Source organism: Dermochelys coriacea, chromosome 8 (assembly GCF_009764565.3).
Source record: "Dermochelys coriacea isolate rDerCor1 chromosome 8, rDerCor1.pri.v4, whole genome shotgun sequence".
Classification (NCBI taxonomy): Eukaryota; Metazoa; Chordata; order Testudines; family Dermochelyidae; genus Dermochelys; species Dermochelys coriacea.
This window is the reverse complement of record NC_050075.1, coordinates 61,581,547-61,606,711: the sequence shown is the minus strand read 5'-3', so window position 1 is coordinate 61,606,711 and position 25,165 is coordinate 61,581,547. Positions and strand designations below refer to the sequence as shown.

The 25,165-nt window shown below is 41.6% G+C and overlaps 1 long non-coding RNA gene across 1 annotated transcript; it reads left to right on the top strand.

The window, feature by feature from the left end:
* Positions 1 to 2,680: 2,680 nt before the first annotated feature.
* On the top strand, positions 2,681 to 22,521 carry LOC122455557. Its single transcript, XR_006273820.1, has 3 exons — positions 2,681 to 2,691; positions 4,271 to 4,276; positions 21,524 to 22,521. It is a non-coding gene; the product is annotated as an uncharacterized LOC122455557 (long non-coding RNA).
* The last annotated feature ends 2,644 nt before the right edge of the window (positions 22,522 to 25,165 follow it).

Genomic DNA, 25,165 nt, shown 5'->3' with positions numbered 1-25,165 from the left:
TTCAAAATGGCTGCCACATTTGACTGCATTCTAAGGCCCTAATCCTGCAGAAATCACTGAGTGAAATCCTGTGGCACATGTATGAACCTAGGCATCCCTGTATTGACACCCTACACACTGCTGCAATGATAGTTGTACAAAATATGCCTTGTGAGGTATCATATGAAAGCTAGTAACATGCTGGTAATGAATATCATTGTAAATCACATTGTAAATGTGAAGTTATTAATTCTCTCTGTATAATGTTACTGAAACATGTTTAAGACCAGGTAAAAGTGATAAACAGGCCTGTCCTAGATAAAAGAATGGGGGTTTACTCCTAATATGTAAATTCAAGTAAACAATGCCATCAGACTAAACCAGTAGGGATTATCCTGATCCTCAACTCAAGAGAGAGAATTAACCTGCTCCTGCACCCCAGAGAGACACAAGAGACTGAGAATCCCCAGGAGCCTTCCTGATTTGTAAGTTAAAAGACATCCCTCAGGTAGATAGAGCGATTCCATCTTTATCCTTCACCTTAGAAGACAAAACAAGTCATTTGATATCCCTGATGGTTCCTGGCCAGCAAAAGCTTGAAAGGAGACAGAGAAACCATCTTGAACAAAGACCGTATCTTGCTAGATTAAGTTTTAGACTTTTGGGTGAGTGTTTTCACTTTTATTTGCTTGTAACCATCTCTACCTTTATTTCCTTTACTTGGTATGACCTAATTCATGCTCTTTTGTTAATAAACTTGTTTGGCTTTCATTATAAATCATCAGGACTGTGTAAATTCAGTAAAGTATGTACTTCTAGAAAGCTAACACAATGGAGTGTTTTATGGTCTTCATAAAGAAAGAAACCCTAACACTTTCTCTGAGAGAGTCCAGCGAGAGGGACTGGCCCCTGCAGTAGGATGATTTTGGAGCGAATTTGAGGGCTGGAAGAGTACTACGGTAGGCCTGCAAGGAGTAGCCAAATTGGGCAACACCAGGGTAAGCCTTGTAGTCTGCTGTCAGGTTGTTGGGGTCAGAGCTCTGAACCAAACCTGCACAGCCACAAGACACTTGGGGTTGCAAGGCAGATAGTGACCAAACTACTTACTGGCTAGGCAGATCCCAAAATGACACAGCATGTTATGCAAGTTAGATGAGATTAAGAAATCGGTCCCTTCTAGCCTTAAATCTATGAGTTCTATTAAGGCAGACCCTTATGTTCACACACAGCACCTTCGGCATCTGGCTGTGCAGTGCATCTTGCAGAACCAAGCCCTAAACTGGTGGCATCTCATAGTTCTCTTCTCTTCAATTCACTATCCTCAATTCTCCTATCAAAAATTGTTCAAACCCAAAAACATTTGTTTGCTTTCAGTAAGATATTGCTAATTCAATTATGTCAAACAGTTATGTGTAATGAATTACATGACAGTTTACTAATATAAGTAATTCTATGCTGAAATTACCTCCATTACTTAAGCATAATTACTAGGGTAGCAAGGTTTTCCCCCCCCCCCCTTTCTTCACATGATTTATTTCTTAAATTAAGTAACATTATTTAAATTGACTAAGCTAGCAAAAAATTTCAAGAATATTTTAATGTACTTATGTTTTCTATTAGGTGCTATCTTCATTCCTTTATTATTAAAAAACACAATAATTTAAAAAAATGAATTTAACTTTGTTAGGCTCCTGAAAGGTACCAGCCTATTTAAATCCTGGGATTGGAAGGCAGAGCCCACCAAAGCAATGAAAGGCCTGCGTCCTCAGATGAGGGACAGGCCAAAGAACATAACTGATTATAGGACGCAAAGAATGACAACAAAAAGATGGGGGTACAGATCCAGAATCAAAATGAGGGATCCAGAAAGAAACCCTAAGCAGAGAACCCCAGACTATGCTCCAAGAAGGAATCCAAGGAGTTAGTGGACACTGCCCAGTTGAACTCTGGAAGCCTATTTATTTAGATTCCATGAACAGTGGGCCTAATCCCACCAGGGACAAAAGGCCAATGCCCTCAAACAAAGGAGGAGCCACACAGTCTCAAAATCAAGTGAAGAGGGGGAACCACACACACACACACACACACACACACACACACACACACACACACAGAGGAATGGAAGTCAGGGTCAAATGTATAAAACAAGAGATCCAGAGGGGCCAGAGTTTTCTTGGGGACCAGCTTAAAATTGTTAAATAAACTCCCACAGGAAATAAGGACCATCAGAAACCTCACCACCTTTTGCTCCAAGTGAAAGGTACATTTTGGTGACCATGCCTTCTTTGACAAACATATTGCAATGTACATCTGTCTAGAAAAATTCCAAAATAAAATACTGCCCTGCACACATTTTTCCTCCAAAAACAAGGAGAGGATGAGAAAACAAACACATGACTGATATTAGTGATGTTCCATAACTCACTACTGGAAGATGCTCAGATATTATGGTGATGAGCGTAGTATAAGAACCTGAATAGAACAGAACTGAAGGAGCTATTAAGCCCAGAAAACAATGTATTGTGTGGGACAAAAAGAAAAAGGAAAAAAAAACAGGAACAGGAGTGGACTCAAAGGTTTAAAATGAGATAACCAGATGGCGACACTGATCAGACAACCCCAGACAGCACTCACTGCTCCATGATGCAGTTCAAGGAGTGAGTGGATGTCACCCAGAGGAATTCTGCCAGCTAGACAGTCCTGGAGTCTGAGGTCCTCTGCTTATCTACCTATTCCCTCTCTCAATACTTGCACCTCTGCATAATACAATAATTCAACCACTTTTAAATGAGATAAAAAAAAACTTAATACAAACTTTTACTGGAAGGAAATGCAATACTCTCCCCTTCTCTGGTGCTCTAGCAGATGCCAGACTACAGTACCCTTTGTACAATTATTTAACTAAAGGAGGTCCCAGTCATACTTCCATTGATGTCAACATTTTCTCTTACTTCGGTGGAACCAGGATCTGGCCAAGATTGTGCAAATGCTAAACCAAAGTGCAAGTGCAAACCAAAGAAAGGGCCAAATTCTCTGTGAGCCTTTGAAGCCAATGGAGAGCAGATAATTTGGTCCTACACGTTTAAGTTTTTTTTGCCCTGCTTTTATGCCACTTGAAAACATTAGAACCATTACTGTTTTTCAGAATGTCTGTTTTGCTGGAAAACATTAGCAACATGTATTATCAGTAGCAATTCCCTGCCCTGTGTGGCTGGAAAGCTCTTTGATAATTCATTGCTTCCCAATGATTTTGCCAACTAGACAGGCCTTGATAAATTTCAATTCTGGTCTGAAACAGCATGGTCTGTAAGTAGGTATTGAACAGTGCAATGGTCTTACCTCATTACCTCATTACTCTGAAAAGTCACTCATTAGATAAAGAATTATAGCTTTAACAGCCATTTTTAAGGCAGTTTGGAAATATTACTTCTAAAGGCAAGCATTTTTTGGCAAGATGGTAGTTAGTTTGCTTGGGTTATTGATTCTTTTCAGCATTAACGATCTAAGCAAATGGTTTATTGTCACAGAAATTGTAAACTGTTTTCAACAGTTAACATTAGGCTCCACTGAACAAATAAAATCTTCTGACTGTATTATTAGTCAAACAATTGTTTCTCAGCAGCAGAGAAAAAGACTATTTACAGTTATATCTTTGAAATATCATGCTTAATATATTTGTTGACGATCAGTTGACAAATGAGTAGAGCCCTTTCTTGTTTGCACATTTCATCTTGACGGATAGTATAGTCAACCACACAAACCACCACAGACTGTTGATGTGAAGAGAAGAGGTTAAAAGGTGTTTATTAAGGTCTTCTGAGTTTTATATTTTAGGGCAATTCTACACTACAGTGCTACATCTGCGCAGCTGCACTGATGCAGATGTGCCGCTGAAACACGTCTGGTGAAGACGCACTATGCCGACAGGAGAGAGCTTTCCTGTCGGCATAATTACTCCACCTTAGCAAGAAGTGGAAGCTATGTTGGTGGGAGACGCTCTCCTGCCAACATAGCATCAGTGTGAACAGTTCAAAACTTGCATCACTGGAGTGAGGGGAACCTTTTCACGCCACGGAGCAATGCAAGTTAGATTGATTTAAATGATAGCATAGACCTGCCCATAGTGTTTTGGCTCAGCCAGCCATTATAAAATTACAGGCCATTTGTAAAATTCAAGTCCAGAACAAGGCTTGGATTTCAAACATACAAACATTCCCAAAATGTTGCACTCACAGTTTTGGTCAGAACCCATCTCTAACTTTACTTACAAATACAAGTATGTGCCCAAAAGAACCTAGTTGAGACATTTAATCCTAGTAGTATTTTAATTCATCAGATTAGTGGGACTACATACTCCTCTCTGTCACTGCCTGGGGTTGAGAGGTAGGGGGAGAAGGAACAGTGGAGTAAAACAAGAATACAAATCTATAGTCTTCTTTTCAGTCCAAAGCAAGAACTTGTGACTCAATGGGTCATAAATAATTTTACCCATTCCATATTACATGAAGTCAAATTTACATAGTTCAGAATGAACTGGTTGCAGCTGCCTCTTGTGAAACGGCAATATATTTTGTAATTTAGGTCAAAATATTTTCAGGCACAGATTAAATCCAAATGCAGGGATATATATCAATAAAGTCTGTGTTTTATCTTCCATGCTTCACAGTAATACAGTCAAGGAATGCAGAGCTTGTCTCAGACACCTGTGAAAGACCTTGAGGAAGCTACTAGAATAGGAAATTTTTTGTAACCAATATTAATTGAAACTCAAAAAGACGGGTTTTTTTTCCTATTTCTAAGAAATGGCACAAAAGCATGACTTAAATAGGAACTAAAATGAACACGACTGAAGCTTTAATCTGTCTCCATACTTAACACAGCTGTGGTATAATTTGATTTTCATGATAATGATGCCATTTAGACATGCCCTGCATAGTGAAAAACAGAACACAGTACATAATTATTGATTAGTTATAAACCCGTTGTGTTTTATGTTTATTTCTTCTGGTGCTCATCATCATACATTTGCACTAATTAATCAATCAACTTTTATTATCGGACTGAAAAGGTAACTAGTGTAGTGCTGGGAAGAAAAGCAGGAGGCCTCATAAAGCAGAAGAATTATTTACAATGAACCTAGCTTTTTATTTTAAAGACAGGAATGATTTTTGCAGCTCAAACTTATTTTCTTAGATTTGCTGGTAAAGTACTGTGCAAAACAAGGAGGTACCTATTCTGGAGGGGAATTCTGCAAGCGCCTGTCCTATTTGATGGATATATTGACCTCTTTCTCAACTAATGTTAATACTTTTTTGTTTCATAAACATCTCAAAAAATACTGATCAGGCTTGGATGCATTTCAGAAGTTCCAGAGGAGAAGTTTTGAGTTGGGAGTTGAAGTGCTCAGACCACATGTCACTGACATTGTATTGCAAACTTTGCAAAATAGACCTGCATAAATCATTTTAGACCCAAGTCAGCTCCTAGCATGTGAATTTCAACTAAGGCACATTCCCCTACACCACTCATAGCTAAGATGAACTTTGAACCTTCATTGGTAAGTGATCATGCAACCCGTGCATGAACAGGAGGGGTCTCCTTTGCATAATGTAGTCACACAATGGAGGCAGAGCTAGGGACCATTCCTAAGCACAAACCAGAGATCATTATGCAGCCACGCAAGAATAATGCTTTGTGGGTGAATGGAGAACAAACAAAACAAAAGTATTCACTGTAGCCATAGGATTATTGTTATGTCCTTTACTCTTTGTATACTTGTGTAACATGAAGGAACTGCATGGGCATAACGGGGTCTAAATGGATTTATTAACTATATGCAACATATCATATGTGGACTTGCTACATATGTTGTTGCTCTTGAAGGGTTCTGGTGGCTTCTGGAATGCAGAAAACATCGAGAGCTACTAATACACCTACTGAGAGCATATTTGCAATTATACCTGTTTTTATTTTATTTTAATACATGGTACAAACAGGATCCTAAAACTGTTCTATGCCTTTTCAAAGATTTGGGTTGATATTTTGCTGTCCAACACTTTAGCTACCTGTAGTGGGTGATGGTACCTTTTTTGCCATATTTCCAGTCAACAGCTAGCAGCTAACGGCCAAGTTTCTGTGGGAGTTTGGCCTGAGAGAAAAGTGGCAATTTTGTGTTCTGTTCTGGAATTATTTGATTCAGTGCTTGCTGTTAACCCTTAATGGGGGGGTGGGGGCACAGACCTAGTTGGGGTAGGTGTAAAAGCCAGTCATTAGCATGCACGAGTGCAACAAACAGCTGGCAGCTAACAGGAGAGTTTCTATGGGAGTATAAATAGTGTCTAGAAAGAGAAGACAATGATGGCTACGGAGGCAGCAATAGAAGTGACCCGAGGACAAGAGGAGAGAAAGAAGATGGCCAGATGCAGAAGTTTAGGATGAACTTCATCCTTGAAGGGGTATCTGCTGGAAGCTACTTATGCCTGAAATTTCATCTGATAGAGCTCATGGCAGAGTAGATTCCAGGATTAGAAATGCAGCTGGAGACAATGATGGAATCCAGATGACGATTTGAAGGTGTAATGCCAAAAGAGAGAAGGTGGTACAGACAACTCATGATTTGCAGACACCTGCCAAACAAAAGATCCTAGAGGGAGGACTGCCAGAAGAGGAGGGTGATTGATGGAAGAATGTGACCACAAGGACAAGGCGGAGGAAGATACCAGCTAGCTAGTGGTGGTGAAATCGAATTGAGTAAAAGATTTGCTGCACAGGGGAATGAGGAGGAGAAACAGACAGAAGAAGGGATTATGAGGAAGAAAAGAAAGGAGGCCAGTCCCTGAACTGAAGAAGAAAAGAAGAGATGATGGAGATAGCCAGGAATAGGAGCTTAAGGAAAAGTGGGGATGATATATAGGGGAGAGAGAGAGAGAACACGCAAGCATAAAACAGATTCATACCAATACCAGGAAGAGACAGGTCTATGTGATTCAGGCTTCCATACTCAGAAGAATCAACAGGCCTGTCAGAGCACACCAGATCCAGGGAACAGAAGAGTGTGCTCTCTGCCAGGAGCAAGTATATGAGATGCAGACATGAAGCAGAAGAGGATCCTGATGGGAGTGAGGGAGAAATCCACCAATTATGCTGCATGCTGGGACAAATGACACTGCTAGATTTCCAGGGGAATAGATCAAACACAACTATCCCCAGCTGGGTAAGATACTTAAAGAAGTGGAAGCTCAGGTGACTCCCTGTGGAATACTTCCACTCCCTAGAGAAGGCAGGTGCAGGTGTCACAACGTAATGAAGATCAACAGATGGTTCAGGATTGGTGCTAGGAGGAAGGTTTAGGGATCAGCTATTGGAAGGCATCTACAGAAAGAAGACTTCTTAACTGATGAATGCAGTATTAATTTTTTGTGATTAAGGCTAGAGCTATTGATAAGAAAGGCTTTAAATTAGGACATGCGGGGAGAAAGTTAAGAGAGACTTGTGAAGTCTTCAGGTCTGGTTTCAATTCATGGAAGCAAGAAAATCAGCTAGAAGATGTAATAAAGTATAATGGAATACCACAAGAAATACCACATCCCTTGGCCAGCGCCACTTCCCGCAGCCCCATTGGCCTGGAGCGGCGAACCGCGGCCAGTGGGAGTTGTGATCAACAGAACCTGCGAACATGGCAGGTAAACAAACCACACCGGCCCACCGGGGGCTTACCTTGGCGGGCCACATGCCAAAGGTTGCTGATCCCTGTTCATTATCATCCCCCTTTAACACCAGTGCACTTGGTCCAGTGCAGCTGCAGTTTGGATATGTCCATCTTGTAGAAGTTCTTTTCCTGCATATCCAGAAACTACTTTACTACTGTGATCTCCTCATTATCACCCTTGAAACTCTTCCCACGCAGATCTTCTTTCAACCTAGAGAACAGGTAGAAGTCTGAGGGAGCCAAATCTGGTGGATAGGCTGTATGGGAAGCAGTTGAAAGTCACATTTGGTTGCTGTGGTCACTGTAACCCGAGATGTGTGAGGTGAAGCATTGTCCTGGAGAAGCAGCTCTCCTGTAAAAGCTGAGTTGAGCACTTGTTCTTTATGGCTTCTCGCAAGTGAAGCAGTTCATTAGCATAGTACCCCCTATTCATGGTCTCGCCTCTTGAGACATAGGGAGTCATGATCACCCATTCCTTTCCTGTGCCAAAAACTGTGGCCACGTCCTGACAACTGATGCCATCTTCTTGGATTTCTTGGGAGGTGGAGACCGTGTGTACTTCCAGTGCATGCTCTGCTATTTGGTCTCAGGATCAAAGTAGTCAGCCCATGTCTCATCTTAAGTCACAATTCTGCTCATGGATTTTTGGGGGGTTTGCTTGAACCCTCCCCCTGGAAGTTCCCTGGAAATGTCAAATTGCTCTTTCTTCTGATCAGCACTTAACTTTCTGGGCACCCATCTTCTCTGGCCCAAGTCTTCATTGAGGCTGATGTGCACTGACCCATTGCTGATGCCTATCATTTCAGCTGTATGGCTGACTGTTGATCATCTCTCATTCATCACCATCGTGTGAACTGCATCAACTTGTTCTTGTGAGGTGGCCTCTCTGGAAAATCCTGACCGTGGCTCCATCCTCAGTGCTGATTCTCAGTTGCTTAAGTTAGCAGCCAAGTTTTATCCTATGGCATATGAAGGAGCATCATCCCCCATTGTTGCCACTATGTCCTTATGGATTTCCTTGAGGGTCAAACCCTCCTTATGGAGATTCTTGATCACCGCTCTGATTTCAATCTTTTCTATTTTTCAAACCTTTGGTGACTGACTCACTTCAACACATCCTCATACTAGTTCTGCTGAGATTAAAAATGGCTGCTAACAAAAACAACAAATGTATCAGTACTTTGATCTGTTTAATCTGTTAAATCTATATAAATCTATGGTGTGCAGTAGTGTGTGCACTTTGGTGTACATGGTGTGCACTTTGAGTAGCGTGTCCAGTTTTGGTAACACCATCTCAAAAAAGTTATAGTGGAACTGGAAAATGTTCAAGGAAGGACAACAAAGATTATCAAGGATATATGGAACAGCTTTCATGAGGAAAGATTAAAAAGATGGGGATCAGTACAAGCACTGTAAGATGGATTCAGAATTGGCTAAAGTGGAGAAGGCAATGGGTTGTGCTGAAAGGTGAATTATCAGACTGGTGAGAGATTACTAGTGGAGTTCTTCAAGGATTAATCTTGGGACCAATCTTACACAATCATTTTATTAATGACCTTGGGACAAAAAGTAGGAGTGTGCTAATGAATTAGCTTATGGTGCAAAGTTGGGAGGCATCAAAATTCAATAGTCATACTCTTAGGGTCTAGTAATAAAAATGTCTACCACATCTGGGGCTCATCCACTGTAAGCAACAGAGGAGGCGAGAGATCTGTCTGCGTGAGCATATCACAGAATGACTATGAGCCACCAGCGTGATGCAGCTATGAAAAAGGCAAATGCTATCCTAGGATGCATTAGGCAAGGTATTTCCAGTAGAAATAGAGAAGTGTTAATGCCACTGTACAAGGCACTGGTAAGACCTCACTTGGAATACTGCGTACAATTCTGATCACCCATGTTCCAGAAAGATGAATTTAAACTACAACAGGAGCAGAGAAAAGCTAGTAGGGTGATCAGAGGAATGGAGGGCTTATTTTATGAGAAGAGACTAGAAGAACCTGACTTGTTTAGTCTCTCAAAAAGAAGGCTGAAAGGGTATATGATTGCTCTCTATAAATACATGGGGGGTGCAAATAAAAGGGAGGGTGAAGAGCTGTTTAAGATAAAGGGCAATGCTGGCACAAGGAAAAATGGATATAAATTGACAGTGAAGAAATTCAGGCTGGCAATTAGAAGAAGGTTTCTAACCATCAGAGGGATAAGGTTCTGGAACAGCCTCCCAATAGGAACTCTTGGGGCAACCAATTTATTTAGTATTAAGAGAATGCTGGACAAATTTATGAGTGTGATTGTATGATTGAGGTGTGATGTATGCCCGGCTACATTGTGTGATGGTGGGGGCAGGGCTCAACAACCCTGGGGCTCACCTCTAGTTTATGTCTTATGTTCCTAAATATCATGCATGCTTCACAGTTTCAGCTGGCCACCAGCGGGGGTCAGGAAGGGATCTCCTCCCTCCCCACTGTTTTCTGGAAGGGTTTTTTAATCTCCTTCCCCTGAAGCATCAGAGATAGCTATGGCAAGAAATGGGATATTGGGCAGGGTGGCCCAGAGCTCTGAGCATTCTCCCTCTCTCGTGGTTGGCTGGCTAGTTCTTGCTCACATGCTCAGGATCTAATTGATCCTGCTACATGGGATCGGGAAGGAATTTTCCCTGGGTCAGATTGGCAGTGATCTTGGGGGTGGAGTTTGCCTTCCTCTGCAGCATGTGGGTGAGGGTCATTTGCCAGGATTATCTGCATATGGCTCATTTAAACATTTCCCTGCCATGGCAGGGGCCTCAAGCAATGGTGCACCTCAGTCTTGCCTATTCTCTGCCAGAGGCATAATAATCTAGCCTCCTGTGAGTCTCATTTCCATTACTGGGGTTAGTGTGTGGGTGCTGGCTAGTGGGGAGAGGGGGAAACTGAGATACACAGGTCAGACTAGAGCAGAGGCCCGAGCCGCTTCCAGCAGCTCCCATTGGCCTGGAGCAGCAAACCGCAGCCAATGGGAGCCACGATCGGCCGAACCTGTGGACACAGCAGGTAAACAATCCTGCCCGGCCCAGCAGGGGCTTTCCCTGCACAAGCAGCGGAACAAGTTTGGGAACCACTGGACTAGATGATCCAGTGGTCCCTTCTGGCTTTAATCTCTATGTCTCTAGGAATACTGATCCAAAAATAATGATGAGTGGATTGCATGAGATTCTGCTATTTGGTTTAGCCCTCAAATTCTGGTTTACCTATATCTTGTGTGTGCTTTCATCTCTTTTTCCTATCTTTTCCCTCTCAACTTATTCCCCCTTTCACACTCCCCCTCTAAACTCTGATCCTCCTTCCCCATTGCTTAATGTTCCTTTTCTCATCCACAGGCTATTCCTATTTTCTTTCTATGCCCATTACTTATGGTTAGTTTGTTTTTTACACCATCTCCTTAGTAATGACTCAATAAAGATTTGTTGGCATTCCTAATCTATAGCGAGGTCTCAGGAAACTGATTGTGTCTACTGGAACAAGTGAGACATTAAGACACATTTTCTGAGTTAGAGGCAGACCAAGCCCATAATGCATTACATGCTTCTGATCCAGGGCAGAACAAAGGCATATTAGTTTTGAAAATAGCAGCTGGGTTGGCAGCTGGACCTAGTTTGACACCATCTTGGTTGCTGTGTGAGGCCCAGAGCCTGGATAATGTCTTAGTGACCCTGGAACTGACATCAGTTGTACATGGACAAGGATTTATCTTAATAGAGTTAAGAGTTCAATGTAGCTCTGAATTTGAACATATTCATATTTGTTTTGTGTCTGTACAGCACTTTGAAGTGAAATGCCAAATACTAGTATTGCTGTTTCTAGTGACTATTGCTTTTCAATGATACAAAAAGAGAAGTGAGTTGAGTAATTGTTAAATTCTCACATTTGGATCACCTCTGAACCTTGTCATCAACTGCTCAAACACAGGTTTCAGAGTAGCAGCCGTGTTAGTCTGTATTCGCAAAAAGAAAAGGAGTACTTGTGGCTCCTTAGAGACAGTCTCTAAGGTGCCACAAGTACTCCTTTTCTTTTTGCTCAAACACTACTCAGTAAGGCTATTTCAGTTGTGTTTCTAAACATAAAACACACTCAGCTTTTTCCTATACCTTGTAAATGCTTTAATGCAGTGAGTTTCCTTTTTTGGCTTGTTTTACCTAACAGCAGTCAAAAGAACACACACTGCAGTTATTAGGCAGAGTGGCTGTAGCCATTATCATAACCTTTACTATATCTGCTGATGTTCTAGTTTTGTTCCTAACCTAGATGTCAAGTAAAATGGCAAATATGCTCTCATTAGGTGCATTAGTGTCCAAGAATGCCAACACAATTCAATAAAAGGTCAGCTATTTTGAGAAGGGGACAACATATTTCTAAGTTCTTCAGAGTTCCTACCAGTCTTCCATAAACTAATGTTTTCTCCATGTCCATCTTTTACTGTGCTGAAGTCAAATACAATCTAGTCAACATTTTAAAGTCCTGAGATCGGACAAATTATTTCACACTATTGAAAAACACTTGCTTTAGTCAGGGTAAGTTCAAACATGCTTACAGAATTATAGTAGGTCACCCAAGTGAGTAAGGCCCAAGATGCAGTGTGTGACCATCTAGAACAGGGTGGTGGCGTTTGCCTGAAACACCCTACTAGCAGGCCTAGATCTTACTGGGGAATGTTAAAGAATTTATGCTGACTCACTGAAGCAGGTGGCTTTTTATCCTGACCATACGTAAGAAAGTCAAGTCTCTCTCCAGAGAGAGAAGCAGCAGAGCGTAGGCTAAGCAATCCTGAGATGCAAACCCCAGAATCAATCGAATCAGTGGAAGACTTGAGCTGAACTTTGTTTTATTATTGTTAATTTCTGCATTAATAAAAATCTAACCCAGGAAGAAGGTGAGTTTGGAGTTCTCAAGTGTGGACTGTGAAAAGGAAGTTGTGAACAGCCCCTGGTCCCATTTGTCTAATTCCATTTGGGTTAGGAAATATACTAGGAGATGTGCCTAGCTCTGACATGTGTGGTTCCTGGAGAAGTTAAATTAATAGTCAACAGAAGTTTCTTAAACCAGGAGCAGGGGCAAGCGGGGAGGAGTCAGGGTCAATGCACCAATTGAGACATTTGAGTCTGCATTGACAAAAATAACTTGCACTTTGACATAACTAATTAGTTATGTCATCCCTCGTTACATAAAAATGGGAAGTTGTAATCAGGAATAGAAATGTGCAGAGCTGTGCAGAATGCTTGCATAATATTAGCAAGAGCAAGAAAGAATATAGGCAAGCACAGTCAGATACTTATTTTCATAAGCATTTAAATCTAATATTTAAAAGTAATTATTCCTTGTATGACAGTAGCACTTAGAACCTGCCAGCCAAAATCAGTGCCCCAAGGTGTTAGCCTCTATACAAAACACAGCAAAAGACAGTCTCCACCCTCAAGAGTCTGCAATCTAACTAGAGAGATGGAGAAAGGGTGGGAAAAATAAAATATTATTGTCCCCATTTTTTTCATGTGAGGGAACTGAGGCAGAGAGATTAAAATGACTTGGCCAAGGTCAAAAAGGAAGTTTGTGACAGGGCCAGGAATTGAACCCAGATCTTCTAATAGCCCAATATGTTCACCACAAAGACCATTAGTCTTCCCTTAGAGAGGTATTCTTTCTTAGCTGTAATGAAAAGCCATTTTAAACAACAGAATACTAACAACAGTACCCTCAAAATGAGCTGCCTTGGCAACACCCTGATCTGTAAATAATAAACTGGACCTGGCCATCTGGAGTGGCTGAATTACAGGTTCCATTGACCCTTCAGCAATCTTGTTTGCTGTAGCTAGACTCCCTGATGCTACAATTGTGCCCATACTACACATAAACCCTGGTGTAGTGTTTTAAAGGTGACTGAGGCATATTTTAGGATAAACTTATTTTACTTTAGGACTTGTCTACATGGTCGGGGTGTCATTTCTAAAGCACACTAATGTGTTTCATGTTAATTGATCTGTCTAAACCCTAATGGTGGACTTTAAAGTAGTGCTGTTTGAAACACTGTTAAAGTGCACTACAGAACTTTTAGTGCACACGAACAGGGTCTACATGGCCAATTAATATGCAACACATTAGTTCACTTTAGAAGTCACACCCCATAAAATACATTACCCCACTATGTAGACAAGCTCTTACCGCTCCAACTGTCTAATACACTAGTTCGGTTTTAAAAACAAGACGAGTTTAACAGTCAGGCTACATTTCTGAAGGAAGTCAACTGTTTTGCTGTTCTCCAGGTCAGAAATATTCTTTTATATAAGGCAGAATTCAGCCCATAATACTTAACTATCAGAAAACAAAACGAATGCCACTGATGAACTCCAAAAGGACAACCTGTTCATTCATCAAAGTTGTTGCTGACTACAAGCCTTGGAGATAGAGTATGGATTACTATATGTTTTGAAGGAATATAGTAGAAAGGTTTTATTTATATAGTCATTATATGAATAAGAACACAACCTGGTTAACCAAGCTAAAATTACAAGAAGTACTAACCTTCATATTCTCAGACCTCAGGACATAACATGCTCACTTTCAGGAGTTATGAAAAATAAACCCTATGTTAAAAGTAACATTCAGTTAGGCATGCAATGGGGTGAAATATCTTTTCAAGCATCTGGTTTTCGCCATTTAAAATACAGGACACGAGAATAGATTGCCATACCAAAACAGAACAATGCTTATACAGTTTGATAAAGCAATTTTGTGAACTAAACAAGGTTTTAAAAATAAATATGATTGTATGAGAGAAATATCTAGGCTTCATAAGTTAGTAAACTTGCCTCCAAGAAATTACTACATATCTATTGTGCAGCACCAGCCTACAACATTTTGGCACCCGAGGCGGGGAGCTCAAATGATGGCCCCCTCCGCGCCTTGCTTGGGCCAAAACTTTGAAAGGTCTCAATTCTACTTTCTTCCTGTTCTACTCCTCTCATGGTACTGCCCTGCTACCTACCTCAATAAAGGAGAACTAACAACTTAAAATGCCTTGTTCAAAAATTTTAAGTAACACTTAACTTTCAAATGCCTGAACAGCAAATGTAACTTTTCTTGTCTGCATAGTAAACACTGGCATTTTTATCTGTTTGAATAATCAAAGTAGTGCTTTCCATACCTTCTTGGTTGCAAAGATTTGATCTGCTTCCTGCTGAAGGTCCACAGTCTGGGCCAGCTCATGCTCTATTGAGATGGTTGCAAGGCCAACCAGCCTCTCCTGTGTCATTGTGGAGCATAGATGTGTTTTTATTAACTTCAGCTTGGAAAAGCTGCGTTCTCCACTGGGAACTGTTACAGGAAGTGTTAGAAGTATGCGCAGAGCAACAAAAGCATTTGTGTGTGCATATATTCCAGAAAAGCCTTTGGAGTTGATCCTGCTGAAATGTATCTTGAAAGGGCTTTCAGATCATCACCTAAATCACTCGCATCAATATCACGCATGTCATCATGTGTCACTATCTCTAGTGCCCTGAATTGCTCGTGTAGGTCTTCTTCAGGTATAGTGAGAAGTTTTGGAATATCATACAACATCCCAAATATACTGCTGAGTTCCTTGAGCTGAATGAAACATTCAACTGACTGTACTGCACAATCTAGAATCTGGTTAAAGAATTCAACTTTGAATTGTTTTTTGGGGCTCTCTTATGGGACTATCCTGTGCCTCATAATAAAATTGTCTTCTACTTCGGTGACTCTTGTATTCTTGAATGGGTGGGAAAATAGCTTCAGTGTGAAGTTCCTCTGCCAACTTCTATGCACTCTTCAGAATGTTTTGAAATCCCTCATCTGACTGGTAAGACGGTAAGACTGGTAAGACGATTTTTCTTTGTCCAGTTGTTCCATTGCTCCAGATATATCAAGGTCAACACCTTGGAGTCTCTTGCTTACAACATTTATTTCAAACAGTACGTCATGCCACAACACTAAGCCACACAGAAATTGGAAGTTATGTATGTTTCTGGTAATTCCATTTCCCTCTGCCATTGGTCTCCCATGAACAGTTCCTGTCATAGCATTATCCTCCATAATGGCAACTTTGGCATCATCTATCTTCCCAATTTGGTGTTTGATAAGCTTTATCGCCTCCACTCGACCTTCCCATCATGTGGCACTCAGTGGTTTCAGTGTCAGAGAGGATGTTCCCAGATGTTGCTTCGAAATTTGCCATTGATGAGTTGATGCAGAGAAAAATACATAGATGCTTTGAATTGCATTAAAAAAATTCAGCAGCCTCAATAGAAACTGATGCTGCATCACTGACCACCAAGTCCAATGAATGAGAACTGCATGGAACAAAACACACACAAAAAAAACAAATACAAAAAACAACAGCTCTAGGGTTTAACTCTCGGATCAGTGTCTGCACTCCTCTGTTCTTTCCTCTCATGTTGGCACCATTATCGTAGCCCTGACCTCTCATGTCAGCTATCACAATTCCTCTATCTTCCAGCTTTTTAAGAAGCACATTTGTCGTACCAGCTGCTGTAGTATCATCAATGTCAATACATTCTAGAAAATACTCTCTGACAGTCACCATTGCAGGGATATTTTCACTAGGTTCTCATGGCATGCGATATTTCTAGCCAGACGTTTCCAGTCCTCCAGTCCTGTAGAACACAATGTGGCTGTTTCAGGGTTCCTTCCCCACTCTGAACTCTAGGGTACAGATGTGGGGACCCGCATGAAAGACCCCTTAAGCTTATTTTTACCAGTTTAGGTTAAAAACTTCCCAAAAGGTACAAACTTTGCCTTGTCCTTGAACAGTATGCTGCCACCACCAAGCATTTTAAACAAAGAATGGGGAAAAAAGGCCACTTGGAGACATTTTCCCCCAAAATATCCCCCCCCCAAGCCCGATACACCCCCTTTCCTGGGGAGGCTTGAGAATAATATCCTAACCAATTAGTTACAAAATCATCAAAGACCCAAACCCCTGGATCTTGGAACAATGGAAAAATCAGTCAGGTTCTTAAAAGAAGGATTTTATTTAAAAAAAAAAAAAGTAAAAATCATCTCTGTAAAATCAGGATGGAAAATACTTTACAGGGTATTCAGATTCAAAACACAGAGGATCCACCTCTGGGCAAAACCTTATAGTTACAGAAAACAGGAATAAACTTCCCTCCTAACACAGGGAAAATTCACATAAAACCAAAGATAAACTAATCTGCCTTGCCCGGCCTCTCTCAGTCCCAAGAGAGAACAACCACATAAACAAAGAGCACAAATAAAAGCCTTCCCCACCCCCACCCCACAAGATTTGAAAGTATCTTGTCCCCTTATTGGTCCTTTGGGTCAGGTGCCAGCCAGGTTAGCTGAGCTTCTTAACCCTTTACAGGTAACAGGATGTTGCCTCTGTCCAGGAGGGATTTTATAGCACTGCATACAGAAAGGTGGTTACCCTTTCCTTTATATTTATGACAGGCTGGAATATTAGACTGGAAGAGTTTGCAACCAAAACAGTATTCAGCATTCTGGGTTTTTGAGTACATAAACAATGGCCTCTCCACTTTGTCACTGTTTGGGATTTCACGTCAGTTGGATAGAAACTTCTATTTTCATTGTCTTTGTGGAACATGAAGTTTTTCACTTGCTGTGTCCCATGAGTACAAGGAAGTCCCCCAGGCTACTGCTCAAGTGGGTCCACAGTCCTGGATCATCTAGACTTAAGGAAATCAACTCAGCAGCAGCTGTTTCTTGCGCCTCCACCACACTCTTCTCTGATCTACACTTTTCTTCAGGAACGTGCATGGTTACATCCATTTGAGACGGAGATATGGATGCTGCACTAGCTGCCAGGTCACCTGCACTCTAACTGGAAGATTAGGCATCTCCTCACCATTCACATCCTCACTGGGGCCGGAAGGCTCACCGTGAACATTTTTGTGTCTGTATCAGGAGAGCTCAGTCCTGCTTCGATAGAAAAGCTTCCTTTGTTTTCTTTCTTTTTCTGAATGCTGCCCCAGAGGGGCGATTTCTTCTTTCACTCATGACTACTGTTCTGTGCCAGCTATAATGGCTCTCAACACTCAATTGAAGGGGACAAATAAGCAGGCTGGTAGCAGGGCCTGAGGGGAGGGAAGATACCAGCATCTTATGCTCAAATAAATTTGTTAGTCTCTAAAGTGCCACAAGTACTCCTTTTCTTTTTTGCGAATACAGACTAACACGGCTGTTACTCTGAAACCAGCATTTTAAGGGGTTGACTGTCTGTTCTCCTCAAGTGGGTCCAGGGAAGCAGCAGGGAACAGGAAGCTCCATGAGAAGCTGATGTTAATCAGTCCAGGCCCCTGGGGGTGCCAGAGAGGTACATAAGAGGCTCCTCCTCCTCTCTCTCTCTCCCCCTGCAGGTCCTGCTGCTCTCTGTTATTCCCTCTCACCTTTTCTCCTGCCTGCCTGTTATGTCTCTAGTGCCCTCCTTCCTCCAGCCCAGCACGCCACCATCTCTGTGCATCTAGAGCAGAGAGAATACATATGCACCAGCAGCAGACAAAATTTTCTGCACTCTGGGTCCTAGTGGCGCCCCCACCCCTACAGTCTGACACCTGAGGCGGTGTTTGCCCCATGGTAAGGCCAGCCCTGGTGCTGTGTTTCTAAAGGTAAGTGTGGGGGCATCAGTGATTCCATTCCTGACTATTTCTAGCAATTATCATCACAATTACAGAATGAAAAAGATTTTTAAAAGAAGATAAAATAGCGTCATTCCAATATTGTAGCAGAAAAAAAGTATTCTGTTAGATAAAGATTTAACTTAATTTTCTAAGGATTAAAATTAATGTGGTGGTGTATAGTTCTAGTTTTGTAGCAATCTGTACTCAACTTTTCACTGGGGAGGGATGTTTTGTTTTTGTTGATTGGGAGTTTTTTATTATTTAAGATTAATGGATCAGAGCTTGCTTTACGCAATTTTACTTAACTGAAAAACATCCCTAGATTATTTACTATGTGTAAGTGCTATTATTGACTGTGCCATTACAGGTTTATTATGCTGTTAAAAGTTAATGTTGTAATTGCTTCAGTTTTCCTGAAGCTAAAATGGACCAATGGTGTTAGTAAATAAAAGAGGCCTAAGAGAGTTCTAACAACCTCAGGATGATAGTCACATGTCTGTCAACAAACCTAACCAGGAGACAAAAAATTAAAGTGACTGTAATACATGGGAGCACATATTTAAAAAAACACAACAAGAGGGGATGCATTTCTCACACAGTTTGTGTGCACACATCATAACACACTTATTATAGATAAAATCCACCCCCCAAAAAAATCTTTGTTAAAATGAAGTTATGGTTAAGAAAAAAAATATTACATCTGCTACTTAAGGATAGCAATTTTTTGAGTATACTGAAGCTTAAAAAAATTGAAAAGAAAAACATTCAAAATTAGGTTTCAGAGTTGTAGCCGTGTTAGTCTGTATCAGCAAAAAGAACAAGGAGTTCTTGTGGCACATTAGAGACTAAAATTTATTTGGGCATATGCTTTGGTGAGCTATGACCCACTTCATCAAATGCATGGAGTGTAAATACAGTAGGCAGGTATAAATATACAGCACATGAAAAGATGGGAGTTGCCTTACCACATGTGTGGGGGGGGGGATCAATGCTAACGAGGCCAATTCAATCAAGGTGGATGTGGCCTATTTCCAACAGTTGACAAGAAGGGGTGAATATCAACAGAGGACAAATTACTTTTTTGTAGTTCTAGCACCTTGACTGAATTGGCCTCATTAGCATCGACCCTCTCCCCCCCCCCCCCACTTGGTAAGGCAACTCCCATCTTTTCATGTGCTATATATTTACCACTGCCTACTGTATTTTCACTCCATGCATCTGATGAAATGGGTCATAGCCCATGAAAGCTTATGCCCAAATAAATTTGTTAGTCTCTAAGATACCACAATTATTACTTGTTCTTTTTATTCAAAACTAGGAAATTCCAGTTCTCATCTCCACTGCCTTTTCACCTTGTCTAGTCTTGACTTGGAGACTCATTACTGAAGAGAGGTTATAGGGGGTTCTTCCCTCCTTATTTCCTCATCATTGCCTCACCGAGAGCCACCACTGTGTAACTGAGAAGTACAGTGAGAAATTCTCTGTCTCTGCCTTTCTGCAGCTGCTCAGAAACAACCCCAGTGGCCCCCCACCCCAAGTGAGTGAGACAAACTGAGTTACTGAGCAAAGGTGGCTTTTTGTATATGTGCACATGCGAGAGGAGATAACCACCACAATTGCCCAGAGATTACGTCGAATGTCATCTCAGGTGCAAAACTGCCTAAAGGTAAACACTGAAAACTTGTTTCCAGAAGAATCCACACAGTTCTAAAGCAGTGCAAATACCATTTGTAACGGATACAGGAGTGATTCTGTCTCTCTCTCTAATTCTCCAGTTACTAAAACTTAAGTAACTGTACAAGTTTCAACCTTAACTTCTATTCAGATGAGCAGGTTTTAGACACTATGTATTGTCTTCAGTAGGAAAAAGGTGTATTCTTAATATGATTTGGCAGGTCCAGGGCAAATCTAGGACTCCTCCATTAGCATTTAACTGGAGCTGCTAGCTCATGTGAAAACTAAAAACTGCCTTGTGTTCACTACGATTTTACCCATCGACTAACTCCATAGTGCTCCAGGGCTGGAGCACCCAGGGAAAAAAATAGTGGGTACTCAGCACCCACCGGCAGCTCCACCAATTAACTTCTCCCCATCCCTCCCCAATGTTTCCTGCCCACGCTGATCAGCTGTTCAGTGATGAGCAGGAGGTGCTGGGGAAGAGCGGGGCAGAAAGAGGTAGAATGAGGGTGGGGCACACTTGGAGAAGAGGATGGAACAGGGCTGGAAGGGGCAGGGTGGGGGCAGGACCTGGAGCAGAGTGGGGGTCGAGGGGTACCCCCAGTGCCTCTGATTTTACCTTGTTAGTTAACTCAAGTTAAGATCCATGAGGCAGAACTCTATTTCACACACAAAACAGCAAGAACTTCTGTTCCACTTGCCTTTAAGTTATCTATACAACCTTGAAATCAAACATTTGGGGCCATCAAAGTCAAAATTTGTAAATCAGCAGGATAATTTATGATGAATTACTCTAATATCACCACACTTTAGGTGCATATACAAAGTCCAATTGTGAACCTCACACTCACATGGCTGAGCTTATTTAAGCCAAAAAGGTTATAGGCGTTCTCATGGAGAAACTGCTCGTTAGTTCAACTAAGGGGTCTGTAGCAGGGTGCTGCTGCAAAAGCACCTAATTAGCCCCTGCTCAGCCAGCTCCAATCAAGAGAAATAAATTGGGGCTGGTGTAACAGGTATGATGCCTGGCCTGAGGATTGCCTCCACCTGGGGGCCTGACAAGCCAGCAGTTTTAAAGAGCTGGGAGCCTGTATGAAGGGGAGCTGCCGGAAGAACGCTGACTGCTAGCCAAAGAGGGAACTAACCCTGTAAACAGCTCAACACTGGTGGTGTGAGAACTGTGTGTGTGTAAATAAAGCCACGGGTTCTGTCTAACAGGAAGTCTCTCTGAGCTTTACTGGGGCAATCAGCGGGCCCCAGGAAGAGGGGCAGGCAGAGGATGCTGTTACAGGTTCATATTTGGACATAAAGTTTACAAAACAAATTCACTTGCCTAAAAGTTGCGATGAAACTTGGCTCCTGTGCAGGGTTTATTCCTGCCACACTGTCATTATTTTAAAAATTTCATCTCACTTTGCTAGCTGATGGAATTTTTTTTTTAATTTCCAACAAAAGCAAAAGTGTTATAGTTTTCTCTTCAAATTTTCCACTTACAGGACAGGACCTTTATGATGATAGAACAAGAACTGCCATGCAACCTCACATCCTCCCTTGTCTCTCTGAAAGCCAAGGGAGAACTGGGATGAGAGACTAGGAATCTTCCAAAACATGAGCAGGGGAGAAAGAAAATAGACCAGACTTCCAACCAGTCCATAGGGCTTTCTACATGAAGCATTTTTTTTGTTATTACAAGCCAAAGTGAAATCTAGCTCAGAGCATAGAGTTATCAGCCTCATTGACATGATACTTAAAGCCTACTAGCCGAATGGAATGGCACTAAACTCTTAAAGGAGGCTGCCTCCTCTCCCAGCCACAGGATCAATGTAAAATGAGGAAAGGTATGGATTAAGTAAGGGAGCAGGCAATTGACAATATCTGAGGTTAGACCTGAAGGAGCAGAGGGACTACTTGGCATTTGTCTTTCAGCAGAGCTGTTGTTGCCAGGGAAATACGTTAGAATGCATGAGCGCCTGCACCGTTACAACATATCAAATATTTTTAATTAAAAAACCTACCAAGAATTAAATTAAATTCAGCTCCACAAACAATTTATAAAAATCAATTACAGGGTGAGCTGCTTAAAATGATAACATTGCATATAATGAAGATTCTATAGCTATAATTTAGCATCTTCCCCATTTTCCCAGTTATACAGACTGGAGACAGTCAATAAATTAAATATGTACTGAGACAACATACTTTACCTACATAAACTGCAAGACTTTTATCCCAGGGATCTGTGACTTGGGTGGTCCATATTTTAAGTGTGGAATGCTAAATAGTATGGTAACTTGAAGGCTCTGACAAGAAGGTCAACAGATTCTGCTTAGCATTCTCAAACGTGTAATTAGAAATATATTTATACTGGAAGATTCAGCCTTACTGAATCACACACTGGGACCAAATTAAATTATCTCAAACATGAGAAGCCATTATCAGATTTATGTCTTTTTTCTGCTCAGTCTAGCCTGGCATAACCACAAACAGAGTTTAATCAAGGAATGCTTATTAAACTGCAGGTTTGTGCAGTTTCTGGAAAATATAGAAATAGAAACATTTTCTGTCAGTCAAGAAGGATTATTTTAACTCTGCCACTTATATTTTAAAAAGGTAGAACCAGCCTGAGCTTGAGTAAATACACATGGCGAGCAAATTTACTATGCTTTTGTGCCTTGTTAACTTGCCCTCTTATACTGAAGTTTGTTCTATTTTCCCTGACTGTGTGACCCACCTCTAATACTTTGTCCATTGTTATAGAATGCTAATTATCTTCAGTGATTACATCTATATTATTTACCCTATTCACTGTTCTTCTTAACCTGAGAAATAGGTTTATTTAAAAGCCTTTCAAGTTTGACAAATGGCTAGATTGTCACAGCTCTTACATGGCTGTGCCAGGGAGGAAAAGGGATTAAGGTAGTCTTCCTTGTGCCCCTGTTCAAATTTTGACTTTGGCTATGGTGGGAAGAGCAGACAGAAACAGTGTGGCATTATGTTGGGGAAACACCACCAACAGGATTCATAATACAACCCATGAGCAAAAAACCCACCCCAAGCAAATTGGGGTGTGTCTTTTCCCTTTGGTTCTTGAGTCCAGCAACCCAAAGTCACCCAAAGTCCCACAACCCAAAAGTCTCTGCCCCTGGTCAGTGCAGTGCCAGAGAGTTTGAAAGTTTATCTGTAGTTTTACCTCCCAACCTCGGTGGAGATGGGGGGACGGGGTTTAAGGGGCACCTTACGTAGTCCAAAAGCAAATTTCCCCACCTCTCCATGGGGCTCAGCTCTGCTCCACTCTACTTGCCGTCCCATGAATTGCTCTGCTGTGCCAGCCGCCCCAATGAGCTGCTCCAGCTGTCCCGCAAACTGCTCCGCAATACATCTTCAGGCCCCCTACCCACTACTTAACACAACATTCAGTGATTTCAGCTCTTAGTAAGTTTAGCTCTTTTGTGATTTCAGCTTGTAGTAGGGGAGCCTTAGTGCTGGTGCACCATTGGTCCAAAGTGAATTTAGCTCAGTAGCCTGTAACTAGACTCCTAATAGAATCAAAATTAGCTCTGATATTCAACAGTGGAGAGAGGAGGCAGTGCAATTAGCATGTAAGGCCCTCACCAGGGAGCCCATACCACCAGTATTAATACCTGTCCCCCAGCCTCTCTCAATTTACTGAGTTTTGGAACCCATGTCCCTTGTCTAGAGAGTGCTACTTAGTTGATGGCGAGTCCCTCCATCATAACAAAAGGCCAAGTACAGTTCCACTATCCTTGATTCACATAATCAGGATAACAATTTATTCTTCCTGTCCCAACAACAGAGAAACTGGGGATCCCACAGCAGCCAAAGTGACCATTTGGGCAGCTATGGGCTCATGCTAGGCGGGGTGGGTGTGCCTATGCAAATGAGATCAGCCCCTGAAGTTTTCTTCCACAACTTGCCACAACTCACCACCAAATGTCAGGGTGGAGCTCAGCCTGACTCTGCTTACATGTATATTGGATGGAACAATATAAAGTCATTGTGCACAGCTGCAGCCTTGCTGGGAAAAAAAAAGTCTAGAAGTCTCCCTGGATAGCTCAAAGAAGACATCCATCTACTCAGCATCCATCAGTGCTAAATGGAGAAAACAGAGCATAGGCTGCACTAGGAAGGGGCAATAACAAAATAATCCCTCCTCAAAAAGTGGGTGATGCTAGCTGACACCTGGTGAGTAAAGTTGCCCTCCCCAACAGAAACCCAAATAGAGGGTAGGCAATGAAGACATTATCTGGGCTTCTTCAGGACTGCCAGGCTAAACTCGTAAAATTTATATTTCTGTACTCCTGCAAAAATGAATCTCCCAATCCTCTCCTGCTACTAGAAAACCTAAATAAATGCCCGATCCTGAAGAGAAACACCCTGTGCAGGGTGACACACTAGTAAACTAAGTGCTAGCTTTGGCCAAGGCCATAGGCATTAGCTAAGGACTGACAATCTCTTAGCTGGAAACCAAACTTAGTCTTAGAATAATGTATTTAGATTCTGAAATGCTTGTAAATTGCTACATACATTAATCTCTCAGGTAGTGTCTGTATTCCACTCTACAAGGTAAGATACAAGATTGTTTTATCATCGTAAAAATGCCTGCTCTGAACTTGTGAAATCAGATTGGAATAGCAGTTCCCCCTGCCCATCAACAAGGACTATCAAGACTTAATGGGCTATCTAGGACAAAAAGCTTTGTTGATTGTCCCATCCACCCATGAAGAGGTTACATGCAGGAGCCCTCCTCCCATGTGAGCTTTAGGGGGAGGTCATATAAAGATGCTCACAAGAAGTGAGCTGTAGCTCATGAAAGCTTATGCTCAAATAAATGTGTTAGTTTCTAAGGTGCCACAAGTACTCCTTTTCTTTTTGCGAATACAGACTAACATGGCTGCTACTCTGAAACAAGAAGAAATGGTTCTCTTTGCTATTTGAGCTCTCACAGGGCGAGGGACACTAAACTAAAAAGGTATCCCTGAGTCCACCCTGAAAGACTTTTTAAATTGCCACGTTACTACTACTCTGTTATCTTTAGGAACCATCTGTAAATAACTCATTTATTTTTCCTAGTTAATTTATTACAGGATTGGCTTCCTTCAGGTGTTCTCTTTGGTGTG